The sequence below is a fragment of the Hetaerina americana genome, unplaced genomic scaffold (genome assembly GCF_022747635.1).
Source record: "Hetaerina americana unplaced genomic scaffold, ioHetAmer1.1.p SCAF_3, whole genome shotgun sequence".
Taxonomy (NCBI): domain Eukaryota; kingdom Metazoa; phylum Arthropoda; class Insecta; order Odonata; family Calopterygidae; genus Hetaerina; species Hetaerina americana.
This window is the reverse complement of record NW_027286874.1, coordinates 75968040-75983030: the sequence shown is the minus strand read 5'-3', so window position 1 is coordinate 75983030 and position 14991 is coordinate 75968040.

Here is a 14991-nt window from a genome sequence, read left to right as displayed (position 1 = left end):
GTTAAGTGAAACTTGGAGCCGGTATTTGTGTACACTTAAATAAAGGCGCCAATGGGACCACAGTTTATTAATACCCCGACGGCCGGAGTACTCTGTTTTAAGTGCTCTCTGAGTAAGGATAGGGATACCATTAAAAAACCCTCCGACCTCGGGGATTCGAACCCGGGCATTCTGGGTGGAAAACCAATAGTACGCTAGATATCACACGACCCCGACCTCAATTTGTGCCCTGTATTAAGCCTGAAACTTAAGGGTGGGTGAAGGACGATCCCTATCAACAATTAAAAATCGTCGTGAACTTCTAAAGTTACCCTTCCTGTCCAAATTCTTATTTTCCAAACAATTTCCTTCTCCAGTTCTTCATAACTATTACCCGCCTTCCTGCCGTCCTACTCGCCTTGCTGCCTACCCATTCTCTTCGTTCTAAAACTCCGCTTACATAACAATCTCCTTTCTATGATGACCTTCAGCATCCCGCAACCTCTATATATCTCCTTAATTCCGAATGGCAACTTCATTTCTTCCCCCGCTCTGCTCATAGCACCTACTTCATCATTTGTCGTCATCCAGGGACGTGGAGTAAGGATGCTAAGGAAAGACCAGTGAAAACTATTGATTGGAGCGTGGTTTAATGCGGCTCGGAAACATGGTCGTTGAAACATGATGATAGGGTAGATTGCTGGTTTTTTAAATGGGAGTGTAAAGAATGATGGAAAAGGTGAGATGGACAGAAAGGAAAAAACACGAGAAAGTGTTGGCCGCGGTGGGAGAGGAGAGAGGTTTGTTGGGATGAATCCAAAGGAGGCAGAAATATTGGATGCAGAGCATTTTTATTGGCGATGGGTTGCTGAAGATTGTGATAGGGGAGAAAATGAGAGTTATGCGAGGTAGGTTTAGGAAGATGATAGGTTTATTGGACGAAATGAAGGGAGTTATAGCGTATGCGGAGTAGGAAAACAGTTTATATATTGTGGAGTGTCATGTTGTGCCTTATAAGGTGAAGCTAAGAAATATGGACGTGTTCAGTCTGTCTCCATTAAAAATCTACCTCAAACGGTAGACCAGTTAGTAATGATTCAAATCATGGCTGATGATATTTCCAATACGCTGTCTCCGTCTAAGATGCACTCAGACAATAATTTCCGTTGGAGGTTGGGAATAATCATAAGTTTTTTTAACATGATCAGGACATGAACGGTATCTGCCTTCAAAAATACAAAAATAAGACAGCCTGTTGCGTAAGAGCTTCCCCTCTGCCTGCATAAAGGTCGTGGGTTCGGCCTCGTCCAATGGTGGCTCTTTGAGGTGGAACCATGAGACTGGCCTCGGTCTGGTGGTTCGATAGCAGGCTGTGGGTGACACTTGTCGGGGGAGCCAGTCACACATGGACCACCGAAGAGGCCCGGAGGGAGCAACAAAGATTTTTTTGATCGGAGTTCGCGCACATGACAGATTGGTAGGTAAGGATTCCGTCACGTAGAGGATTAGAGTACAGTTTAAGTCACGGATTGCGTAAAACAGGACGAAGCGAGGTACGCATTGTCTGGTGAAACGGCAAAACACTCTCATGTCCCTGACCTCCGCGCTAACCGGATTGTTACTCTCATTGCACCTAAAAGTCGGTCATTTCCTGCACATAAACTAATGAATTACTCATAGCAATAATTTGTAAATGTGAATAAAAACAAATAAAGACAAATAACCGTAACCTATATATACGTGTGCGTGTGTGTGAGTCGGAAAACCATAACCGGCGCAGGTAAAGGAACTAGCTCCCCTACCCTGAATTTTACACGCCGTCGGGCTTAGTGCTGGGTGACCTCTACCATCACCTACCAAACCGACCTTCGGGTTGATTACTGTGTTTATGGTTTTATATAGAGTTCACCCAGTACTAAGCCCGACGGCGTGTGAAATTTACACATCAGAATAGGGGGGGCAGTTCCTTTCCCTGTGCCGGGTATGGTTTCCCAGGAAGATCTGGTACCCGAAAAATCAAACAGCTCGGGTGGAGCTGCAGGTACCCAGAGTACCTTGCCTGGGAATCGAAACCGGACCCCTCCGGTCAGCAGTCCAACGCTCTACCCCCTGGACTACCGCGACCCGACCCATATATATACATATATATATATATATATATATATATATATATATACAAAAACAATTGAGCTACTGATATCATTTCAGTATTTGAGAAGTTTAGTAACTTGAAATGGAAGCTCTGCCGAGGAAATAAGAGAGGGTACATGTTCCTTTGTGGAAGTTCATGTTCATTTCCACTAAGGAAGCTGATAGGTACCTAATGATGACGCCTAAGCGTTGGAAATAGTTGTACCAAAATAAAGAACAGTGGAAAAATACCTTGTGTTCTTCTTTTCATGAAGGTTAAGTGATTGTTTTGTATGGAGTGTGTATTCTCATAGTAGCAAAACATGGAAAGTTAAGAGGATGAAAAGTAGTTGAAAAGTTTTTCTAAATGGTTGCAAGGTAGAACGCCTAGAGGTGAAGTGGGCAGAGAGACTGAGAAACGAGAAGGCAATGAGAGAAAAGAAAATTGCCGAGAGGAATTAGAAAGAGGAATAAATCTTGGGAAATACATTTCTTAGAAATTTCCCGCTGAGAAGGGTCGTAGAGAGAAAAAATTCAAGCGGATATTGGACGAGGAAGAACAATTATAGAAATGTTTGAGAGCATACTGGATGGTAGGAGTTACCAGTAAATGAAATAAGTACCTCAGAGCTGGAGAACATCCTATTGAAGCCTCTTGCATGACAATTCCCCTTGAGAAGAAGAAATTCGATCAAGTCCACTTGTGAAGTAAAATTACTAACAAGTAACGTCTCTAAAATAAGCGATTCTTCTCCAAAAAACTACGTCCGATTCAACTTAGAAATACAGGTTTATCCTTTTTAGGGATATGACGATGAAAACTCACGTTCACCGAGCTTCATCTAAGGAATTATAAATTGTTTTGAAAGCTATTTCCTAGTCTTGATTAGCCTTCTTCCTTAGACATGATTTAACAACATTAAAGTTCCGTCATGTGAGGAAGTGAGAATCACCCCTTCCTTGGCCTTAATTGGAAACTATGAATAAAGGATTTATTTACACCGAAGCACATTACCTATGCCCTTGTCATAGGCTTTGGCCTATATATCACGTACAATTGATGCGGTAGACCTGACCACTATGATTACAAAAGCTAAAGGCGTTTAGACTGAAATGTTTTACAAGTAGCTACATGCTTCATGCATTCAATCCATTATTAAATTACTTTTCATCCACGTATTTAGCTCCTGTTTTATACAATAGTGTGTCAAACCAACTTTAATTTTCTTCGATGCGCGGATAGTTTTTGTGCGAAATTCCCTGCCAATGATTTTTAGCGAGCAATCACATGGAATTAACATTAATTTATCTTTCCTATAATATTCATTCGGCCGTGGTTACCGTTACTTTTAATTCATGGAATTTAGTTTGCAAGGGGAAGTGCCAGGATTATCAGTAATCTCTATTTCAGGGGAAGGGTGATAATATTATTTATTCCATCCGTTTTTTTCCCCTAAAACTTTGAAACACCTCTTTGAGAATTGACTAATTATAGATTCCCACGGTAAGTGGTAGCGTTGTGATTAGAACTTCTATCTATTGATAGGATAGTCTGGGGTGCAAATCTGGGTGAACCCTCTTGGTACTCTTTTTGCAAGCGAGTTGTGTTTTTTTTCGGGTGCAGAACCATTCTGGTACGTAAACCGTGGAGAAAAGGGACCGACCCTGACGCCAGGTGTGAATTTCACACGCTCTGAGGGGTTGGAGGAGGTTTACGAATCACAGGGTGAACTCCATGCTCGCTTAACGAAGGTGAACTACTATGCATTCTCACGCTCGTGTCTTTTCGCTTCAAGTCTGCGTAACTACCCCTGAAATATTTTCTGAAATCAAATTCTAAGTTAACTCTAAGTTAACTGATTATACCAGTTAGCTGACTCACAAAAATTCGCAAAACACTCAATCATGACAAATTGAACCCGAGTAGATAAATATTTTTTTCAATTAAAAAGCAAAATTTAATAATTTAAACATAGCATACCCATTATTGTCAAATGTTGATTGCAATTTTTGGATAGATTGTGGAATCGAGATGGTACAGTATCTATTGTACTGGCTTCCCAACCAGAGGGCCCGGGTTCGAATCCCGGCGTCGTCGTATATTTTTCAGTGGTATCTCGATTCCTATTCGAGCTGCTTTGTCGGAGGGCACTTTGAGTGAGTACGCCGTCCGTCGGATGGGACGTTAAGCTGCGGACCCCTTGGTGCCTTTCGCTAAGAATAGGCCAAAGCTGATGCCGGGTTTCTCTCCACTCTTCATCCATTCCTGTCCATTCCTAATGGCGTAAATGACCTCAGCTGTCGGTCGCCTCCCCTAAATACTACTACTACTCGGGGGAGATTGAGACTGTGGCAGTCCCTTCTTCCATCTAACCCATAAGGGATATATACGTGTGTATTTTCAAATTTAATTGAGTACATGAGGAGAATTCATGTGTCCATATGGGTCCACATTGATTCATATTTGTGCATTTATGGCAGCCTTGACCCCTTCCGCTCTATAACATGCCGTTTGCTGCGATGACTGGGATATTTTGTAAATTTGGATGTAGAATAGTTTAAAAGTACTTGACCTAATATTTTATGGTACCTTTTAACCAGAAAGAAGTAATATTACTATACAATTGGACGAATAATGCAAACAAACTCGCTTTTCGGACAGCCTACACGAACGGTATGCCCAATGAGTCGCCACAGGGATGTGCGGCGGATTTTGTTAGGACACCAGGCCTTATTAAGTTGTTACGGGTTAATGTTAAACATTTGGTGATGATGACGATTAGTTCGTTCTCTCTTAGTGGTCAACCAGTGCCTAAGAAAATCCATAAGAGGAGTGGCGTTGCTTCGAAGAAGAATTTCATGGGTCCTTTGGGTCAGAAGGATACTGGTCCTCCATTGCGGGACCGGTTTATGTTTTGATACCGGGCGAATATTTCTGACGCTGGAAATACGAATATCACGATCATCCGAACCCGGGACTCGTTCGTGCATGTGTGTGTGAGAGATAGGAGAGATCGAGGGGGGGGAGGGGCTTGCTTGGGGTTATTGGGTGCGAGGCACAGGGGAGAGATGAAGGAAGGAGTAGTCAGTGGTGGGGGAAGGGGCGAAGAAACAGACAGAAGGCAGAATCTGCGAGTAAGGCTTGCCAACTTTAGAATAATTCATTCTTGGTGATGACCACCCTCCGAGAGAGAGATTCCGGGCGATAATTTTAATTGCCAAACTGTCGCCGGAATTGAACCGTGGAACCCAGATTCCTAATTAATGCAAAAGTGCGAGCCTTCAGTTTCCTTCATGTTTACTGGACGATAGATGTAGTGGAAGCTAATATTATTTCAATATGCACGTGTGTTGGATGATTTCACGCGTGTTCTCGGAGAGGAACAGAATGTCTATCCAAGAATATGGTAATTGGAGAATCTCGGAGGGTATTCTCAACCAATCCAAGATGAAATTGTTGCGTGAATTTTATTGTTCCGCAATGCCTCTTGAAATTGAAAATTATAAGAGAACGTGTGACCAAACTGGACACCCAAATTTTTATCCTTTTGGAAAATGGAAATTGATTTTTTTACGATCAACTTTATCATCCAGGGATAATATGTGGATGCATATACAGATCAAGATCATTAGCATAATTGAAATGTATTTACGTTAATCCTAAATCATTTCCTAAATTGGAGTCATATTGAAGATCCAACGCACAGTTTTTACGCTGCTTTCGGAACTATCATGGCATTCTTGGTGACCAAACCCCCCCCCCCCCCCCAACCACACGCCGTTGCTGCGGCTTGCGGGGTATTACGTGAAGGAAGATATAATGCATAATTACAGGAATTGAATTTAAGTTTTATACCTAATGCCGTTAAAAAATTATCATTTTTCAAATTAAAACAAGGAATGTCTGATTCACTGGCGACAGTAATCATTATATATTCCAGCAATACGGTTTTCTCATATTTTACCGAATATTTATTGATTTAGAAATAAAAAGTCTCTCTAGCGTCAAGAACAAATTGATTAGCTTCAGGCGTGATGTGGTGGAAGTCGAACATAATGAATAACTGATCGTAGCACTTTTCCACTTGATAAAATTTATTTACGACCGGGTTTCGATATATTACATCATCATCAGGTCTAATGATGATGCAGTATATCGAAACCTGGTCGTAAATAAATTTTATCAAGTGGAAAAGTGCTACGATCAGTTATTCATTAAAAACTCTCTCGTATGTATAAACGAAAAATGAGTAATATTCCAGAAAAAAACACACCGTTTTAATTAAAATCCTCTCAATGCAAATGAATCGAACAATTGACCAGTTTTCAGTAACATTTTAACTCCTCGAAAATTGCAAGTGTTTCCAAATTGCATCAACATGCTTCCCTAAAGAGTGGATCTTGTTAAACACATCTGGATTTTTTTTACGGAGTTTCAAAGTTGGAAAGTCATAAAAACAATTATAATCGATTAAAATAGGATTAAGATAAAGCATATTTCACCAAGTAACTTAGAATAAATTGATGTGAAAATCATTACCATGTTAAATTAGATTCAATATAATTAGCAATACTCACGTTTTTCGTTTTAAACACGTTGAGCATCAATAAAAAGTTAAAATTCACGGAATTAGTCCGATTTTTTTAAAGGAAGCCTCCGACATTCCGTAAAGAGAATGACATATCCCCTTATTTTATTGACATTCGTCAGTGACTTTAATTCGAAAAAATATCCATATTTTTTTCTTTCAATGATGAGCAATAGTAACGACCCTTCGAGGCGACGTAATCAATATTATTTGCTTGACGCCACGAGTGAAGCCCCATAATGCATATATGTGGGAAGAAGTACCGTCAGCCTTACGTCTAAGGACTCGAAAGGGTATACATCTATTTACCTAAGCGTAGGGGATTATGCATGCCACTTCGAAGTGTTCGAATGCCTATTCATATATTTATTTCATTTGATAAGAAAACCTATCACACTGTACTTTCAATTGTAATATTCTTTAAACTTACTGCAATCGCTCAGTTTACCCACAGTCAATGAGTACTTAAGGATTCCATAAGGATATAAATTCACACATTCTTGGTTGTAGGAGGGGGGCATTTTATTTTCCAGTGCCACCATTCGGCTTCCTGCTAAGCTCTAAAAACCAGGAACATCTAGCTGCTTGGATTTTAGATGGGGTTATTCCTACGTTCAGGGTTTTAACCAAGGACCCGCCACCCTCATGCACCGAAATTTCCACCTTCTATGCTTCCGGGTCGCCAACCTTTACCACCGTAACCAACCTGTAATTATCTTGTAAATTTCAAATGAACGTACCTACGGTCGTGAAACAATGGAAAACGAAATAGCCGAAACCGTAAGTTCCAAAGAAACTGCGGGAGATGCCGCAACAGTAACTTTTAACGGAGTAATCCGCTAATGTGCATTTCAATGCAACAATTTCAGAGCGTAAAAATCATTCGCCTTGACTGGGACTCGAACCCAGATCCCTCAATATCCGGTCGAGTGCTTCAGCCACTTAAGCTACCGAGGCGTCCTCTTAAACTCTGAAATTTTGGGGCTTTTAAAGGAACTAGATGTTATGACGAAATACCGTACATACAATGTCACATGCATTCGTAGTCGTGCGCGAGGCGCCACTGTCCACGAGGTTAAAGCCAACTTTAAACACGTATGGTGTTTTCCCTTTGACAAATTCCAAAGAAACTGCGGGAGATGCCGCAACAGTAACTTTTAACGGAGTCATCCGCTAATGTGCATTTCAATGCAACAATTTCAGAGCGTAAAAATCATTCGCCTTGACTTGGACTCGAACCCAGATCCCTCAATATCCGGTCGAGTGCTTTAGCCACTTAAGCTACCGAGGCGTCCTCTTAAGCTTGATTCCGTAAGCTTGATTGGCACTAGGTTTGATATCCCTGCAAACCCTGAGTGTGTGTGTGTGTGTGAATGTGATTCACTTGAGTGCCTGTTATTCCTAAACACACCCTAGCGATCGAGTGGTTGTAAATTTGTCTCCTAATTTATTATTTTTGCATAAAATGTGTGTAATTGAGGCACACGTGGGTCACTGTTTCCCAAACACACCCAAGTGACCTAGTGTGTGTTTCCCATCTTACCCTTACTTGTCACTTTGCTTTTAGCCCCCCCCCCCCCCACCCGCCCTTAAACAAACCTAGTGCCAGTCAAGTTTACGGTCTCGGCTATTCCGTTTTCCACTATAATTACCAACCCGAAGGTCGGTTTGATAAGTGAGGATAGAGCTCACTCAATTAATGTACTAAGCGGAACGGCGTGTGGAATTCATATATCAAGGTAGAGATTCCTTTCGCTGCTCCGCCGATGGTCTCCCAGGAAGTTCTGGTGTCTGAAAAATCACACAACTTGACTGTGAAGATGAAGGTGTTCAGAGATGCCACCCGGAGCCAAACCTGGACCCTCCGGGCAGTGGCAATGGGCTCTACACTCGTGACTATCACGTCCCTCGCGCCTTTACCACGACCATTATTTTTTACCTCTAGGAGCAGGATGAATCCCTTCGCCCTTGCATAATTTCCTTCGTTTGCATGCTCTCAAAATTAATCATATTGGTGGTGTGACACGTCAATGAATTCACCGCCGGGAGAATCTTTTCGGAAGCCTTTACCCGTTCCCAGGTGCTGCGGTTTCATCGAAGGCAACAACTTAACGCATTCCCGACCGCAGCATCTCTCCGGATCACGCCGATACCACAAGAGGGAGAGATGGGGCCGCGCGCTCTCTCGGGGTGAACGGTGGGAGGACCGGTGTCTCGCGCTGTTCGGGCGAGCGGGAATGAGAGGGGGTCGGGGAGGTGGGAGGCTGGAATGTCGGGCGGGGGAGGGAGGGAATGAAGCCCGGTCGAGAGCCGGATCGGCGGCGGGGGCAGGAGTTGTAGCAGTGGACGAGAGGGGGGAGGTGGGCGGGAGAGAGGGGGACGAGTCGACCGGACCCCTCTTATGTAAGTCCGTCGTGCGGACTGAGGGGGAAGGAAGGGGAGAGTTTCGAGGAGTTACGGTGACCTTAGTTTATGTAAGAGTTACCTGTGGCGGCGGAGGTTGAGAGCTCTTCGAGGTTGTTATGAGACCCGCCGCGATCGCACGCGTGCTCATTGGAGACTGTGGGTGTGCAGAGAGGAACGAGGGTCGTGCTGATAGTTTTCGATGCAGGTCACAAACTTCCCGCCCTTCGAACCACGGACGCAAATACTGAATGAATCGGATGGCATTTCCCTCCCTCTCCCTCAGAACGTGGAAAGCGTGCGGTAATTCATGATATCAATTTGTCACGAGCGGGCAAGCTCAAAGTGCTGAAATGACGTATGCCGTGTTTGTCGGAAGCACATTCTTAATATACATCGCTCAAATACCTGGGCGTTACCATGACATTAAACCTTCTACGGGATACACGCATTAGAGGAATATGTTGGTTTGCCTTAAAGAAGCTAGGTTTCATTTGACGAATGGTAACAAAAATATAATAGAAAGACAAGAGATAGATGTTACTTCACTTTCGTTAGGCCGCATTTCGAACACTGAAACTATCTGGGATCCATGGGAGGACACGCTAATCAAAGATTCAGAAAAGGTTAAGAGAAAACCCGTTAGGTTTGTTAAATTTTGCCACTAGAAGAGGGGTATCGCATCACGGGTATGCTGGAGGATATAGGTTGAAAGCCTATTGATTCTCGAAGATAGCGGGCAATAGGTAGACTTTTTAAAAAAAAGGTATATGTCACCTGAGTTTTCTTGCAGCCGAGAGGGAATTATCACGGTACAAAATTATGCCGGTATATTCGACCACCTGGATAAATTAAGAGAGATAAGACACCTTCGCAGACAGATTCAAGCACTCATGTTTCCTCGCACGATAGGTAAACATAGGAAAAATCGAAATTAATAGCCCGAAAAAATGTAATTAAATAGAATTTGATGAATTGATTGATCTTGCGCAATAGTTATTGCAATGTGTATGTGCATGTATGCGCACGAGAGTTATATACGAGCTGAAGTGTATTCAAGCGTACACATAAATTAATTAAGTCTCGATGTATGACTGGTGTCCTAAAAACCCCCCGCCACACACCCTTACGGTGACTTGCGGGGTATTGCGTAGACGTTGAACACGCCAAACATACGAAGCAATGTCTTGTGGCGCCGAAACATCTGCCAATTTTGTTTTTGGCAAATTTTCGGGGGCACAAACATCTTGATAGGAGTATGCAATCCGAGACATGTTTAATAATAATTATGTTCGAAGTAACTTTCAAAGCAACTCATAATACATTAAATTTATTTGCGTCATTAACATATATTTAGTATTCCCGATCGTCGCTCATGCTTTTTTGGTCACGACATGCCAAATTTCTTTGAAGTGGCTCGATAAAACTTCCTTCGTCGTCGATGTTAGTAAAAAAAAGCTATTCCACGCCAAATAGATTCTGTGTCAAAAATTTGATATTACTTGGGACAGTCATATGATAACGGACCACCCGCCATCACAATATCCGCTAAAAGCTAGAAGCTAGCTTTTTACGCATCAATACTGCCATCGCTGTGGTAGGAGAACAGCACAGTGACAACTCACAGGCGCACGCAGTTGTCGATTTATGTCCTTGTTGTTGCGCGGACTGGTTGTTTTAGCAGGTGCTCGGTTTTCATTTGACTGCCCCTCATACATTATGAGAGGTTTACAGTGTTTTCATTCATGAACAAGAAGTAAAACACTTTAAATTATCTAAATAATACATTTGCATATAACATAAAATGAAAATCTGCACATTGGTGTCCACTGAGAAATCAGACTAGCACTGAGCACGTGGTTGACCTCATTTAAATTCGGTTTGTTTCGATGGCAAGGGAAAGAATGAAGGCCTTGAAATATGCAGATAGTAGAGCAGTTCGGGTGGAATCAGAAGAGGAGCCTCGGGGTATGATGTTCGGGTATCGTAAGAGAGTGAGGAAAGAATTCACGGGGTGAACATAAATGTAGGAAAGGGAAAAGTGTCAAGAGTAACTTGAAATGAAGCAATCGTTGACATATCATGAGAAGGAAAAAAATGTGTTGAGACAATGCAATCATTTGGCTAAGATTGCGGCGTCTAATAGAAGCAAAACATGGCAAGCCAAAAAGAATGATTAAAAAAGTACTTGAGAAGTTTTACGATATGGATGAAACGGAGAACGATGCTTAGGAGTGAGGAGGACTGACAAAATTATAAATGAGAAAGTAATGATGAGACCAGGAGAGGCAAGGAAACAGCTAACAGAAATGAAAAGGAAGAAGAGATCTTTGCTGGGACATATTCATACGCCGAAATTACTTTCTGAGAAGAGGTCTAGAGAGACAAGTTGGACGGTAGACAGGAAGGGGAAGAAAACTTCTAGAAATGTTTGAGGGAATAGTACAAAATTGCAGAAGTTACCGATAAATGAAAGTAGATGCTCAGGATAGAGTGCGATGAAGAAAATCCGGGTTGAAATACGTCAGAGGAGAGTACCACCGAAGAAAAAGTTTGGTCCAGCACACTCATGAAGGAGAATATTATCATGGAAACACTGCATCTTGGATTAATTGTTTACGTTCACCGTCAAGTAGATTTGTTTCGTTTTCTTTGGTCAATCAGCACGTATAAGGTGTCTTTTTTACCTTATTTTGTCAATTACAGTCACCCATTTACGGTATTATCGTGTTCGGTATTTATTAAATTCCTATTAATGTTAGATTACAGAATGCTTTCCTATCTTTTGATGACCGAATGCTTGAAAGTGATTCAAACATGACGCAGAAATAAATATGAGTAAATTATTATTGAATAAACGCGTGATGTGCATTAAATAGAGAATATATGCCAGTCTAAAAAGAGTTAAATATTTAAAAATTTACCATTGTTGAAAAATTTACCCTTACATTAAGCGAATTGGGTTTTCGATGAATTCCTATTTTCTTACTCTTATCCTTTCGGTAGTGTGTAGCCGATATTTCAGTAAGATGTGGCGTAATGCTAGTCGTGAAAGTTTTTGCCGAACAAGATTCTTGACCTCTGCGGTCATTTCCTCCAATAGGGTGGAAATGAGTAACAGGTATTATAATCTCCGAAAAAAGGAAATCATATTGCATAACAGTCATTTACGTATATGTATTTAATGCTTGTTTATGTTTATATATATATGTATGTATGTATAATGTATGTATATATATGGGAATAGATATAAGGAAAAGGGATAGGAACACATAAAAAGGACGACCACAGGAGAGGTGTGGAAGGCGGGATTTCGTGTTTGAATGTGTATTCGGCCAATGTGGCTCATCTCTTTCCTCTAGCTATGCGTGCCATGAAACGCACTCTTTCTATCCTTTATGACGTTGTATGATTGCTTACCCACTGTCCTCTCCTCTTGTGTATTGTCTATTTCTCCTTTGATGGGTGAAACAGCCTCCCTCTTGGCCAAAGAATCTGGGCACTTGGTGACATGTAAGACCCGTAGATCTCAGTGTAAATTACGCTTCTACTTAATACCCCGCAAGCCGCCGCAAGGGCGTGTGGCGGGGGGTGTTAGGACACCACCCGTAATTTAGAAAAAAAAGAGAAAAAAACCGCATGCAATAACCACAAAATCACATATTAAAAAAAAAACTTGGCATAAATTCATGCATGAACACTTACACCCCACACACATGCAAACACTCAAACTACCAACTAACATGCACATGCACCTGAAAGTATACCTTACAGCTTTGCAGTGTTTAACTTTGCTCCGACTTGTAAATTCAACGTTTTTAATTTTTCTTAAGTTACTTCGGTTTCTTACTATTATGATTTCTGATTGTTCGGGGAAAGAATGAGTATTTGTACCTATCTGTCCTGGAATCTATCTCCCTTAGTTTATCTTTGTGGTCTGATCTACCTAAGTAGTGTGGGTCCATTATAATTCCTTCAGTGTCATAGTTAAACTCGTTTGTTCTGAATCTTTCTAAAAGTCTAAGCCTCGCTTGTTGTCTCCGCACTTCAAGTGATTCCCAGCCTAAATCCCCTAAGAGACCTGTCACACTTGTGTTCTTATCATAACAATTTCTAACGAATCTAGCGGATTTTCTCTGGACTTTATCTAAATCTTTTTGCCAAATTTTCTCCCACGGAATTCAAATACTTGCGGCATATTCCAAATGAGGTCTAACTAGAGCAAAATAACACCTCTCTTTACCTTTTTCATTACATTTCCCCACCACCCGTTTAATGAAGCCAAGTTTCTTTAAAGCTGATCCGCATATTGTGATGAACGCAGTGGCAGACCATCGACATCGAAAGTCGGTGAAAAAATTGATAAAGTAAAAGAAATGTTGGTCAATAACCGCAAATTAACCATCAGAGAAATAGCGGAGGACTTGAACATTGCCTATGGATCCGCCCAAGACATTGTGGTTAATGATTTGGGTTTCCGTCGTGTAGCAGCAAAAGACCTCAATTTCATGCAAAAAAGAGACCGTGTTGACGTCGCAAAAGACATGATTTGCGAGGCTGAATCCGATCCCACATTCATCAAAAGGATCATTACTGGAGACGAGACGTGGGTTTATGAGTACGACACGCAATCCAGACATCAGGCAAGTGAATGGCGTTCACCAAATGAGCCGAGACCAAAAAAACCACGTCGTTTTCAGTCAAAAAAGAAGGCAATGCTGACGGTTTTCATGGATTACAACGGTGTAGTGCATCATGAATTTTTGCCAGAAGGCCAGACAGTAAACAAAGAGTATTATTTGGGCGTTATGAGACGTTTGCGTGAAGCAATTCGCCGAAAGAGACCAGAAATGTGGGCAGAAAACTCGTGGATTTTGCACGATGATAACGCACCGTCGCACAGTGCTATCATTATTCGTAATTTTTTGACGAAAAATGCAACAAATACCATCCAACAGCCACCGAATTCACCTGATTTGGCTCCCTGTGACTTCTTTCTGTTCAATCGAGTTAAAAAACCATTACGGGGAACGCGTTTTAGCAGCCGAGAGGAAGTAATGGAAAAATCGCAGGAAGCACTGATGGACATACCGAAAACCGGATATAAAAAATGTTTCGAGGATTGGATCAAGCGCTGGCATAAGTGTGTTGCAGTCGATGGGGATTACTTTGAAGGGGATAATATAGATTTAGATGAATAAACTTGTATTTTTAATTTTCTGAATAAATTCCGGGAAATTTTTGATCAAGGTAGTATTATTTTTATTAGGTAATCTACCGGTTAAGGTCGGTTTTTGGATGGACACAGCTACTAAATTAATATTTTGTGACTCCTAGCAAAACACAACATCCTACTATACATCAAGTCCCTCTTCAAGTCTGAGTACTGTCTTCCTCTCTTCATCCCGTCCAACATCCCTATCCTGCTCCTTCCCTTTCCTCGCTTGCCTAACATGCTCCCCTCTATTACAGTCTTCAACATCCCACTTATATTATATATATATATATATATATATATATATATATATATATATATATAATATTTGGACGGCACAAGAGTACACGTAAAAAGATCTTTCCGAGGGTTAAAATTTTCGACCTTATCTGAGACCCTCTTCAGGCAGGTTGTTATATTACTCTCACGAGTGCTTCTAAATCATCGATATGAATACTAAATATATTATATATAATGCATAATATATAATTTATGATAATATTATATATATATGTGTATATGTATGTATATATATAAATATTATTACTTTATATTTATATATTTTATATATATTATATGTATATTATTTATATTATTTTTTATTATTTATTATTTATATTATTTATTATTTATATTATTTATTATTTATATTATTCTATATTATATATATTATTT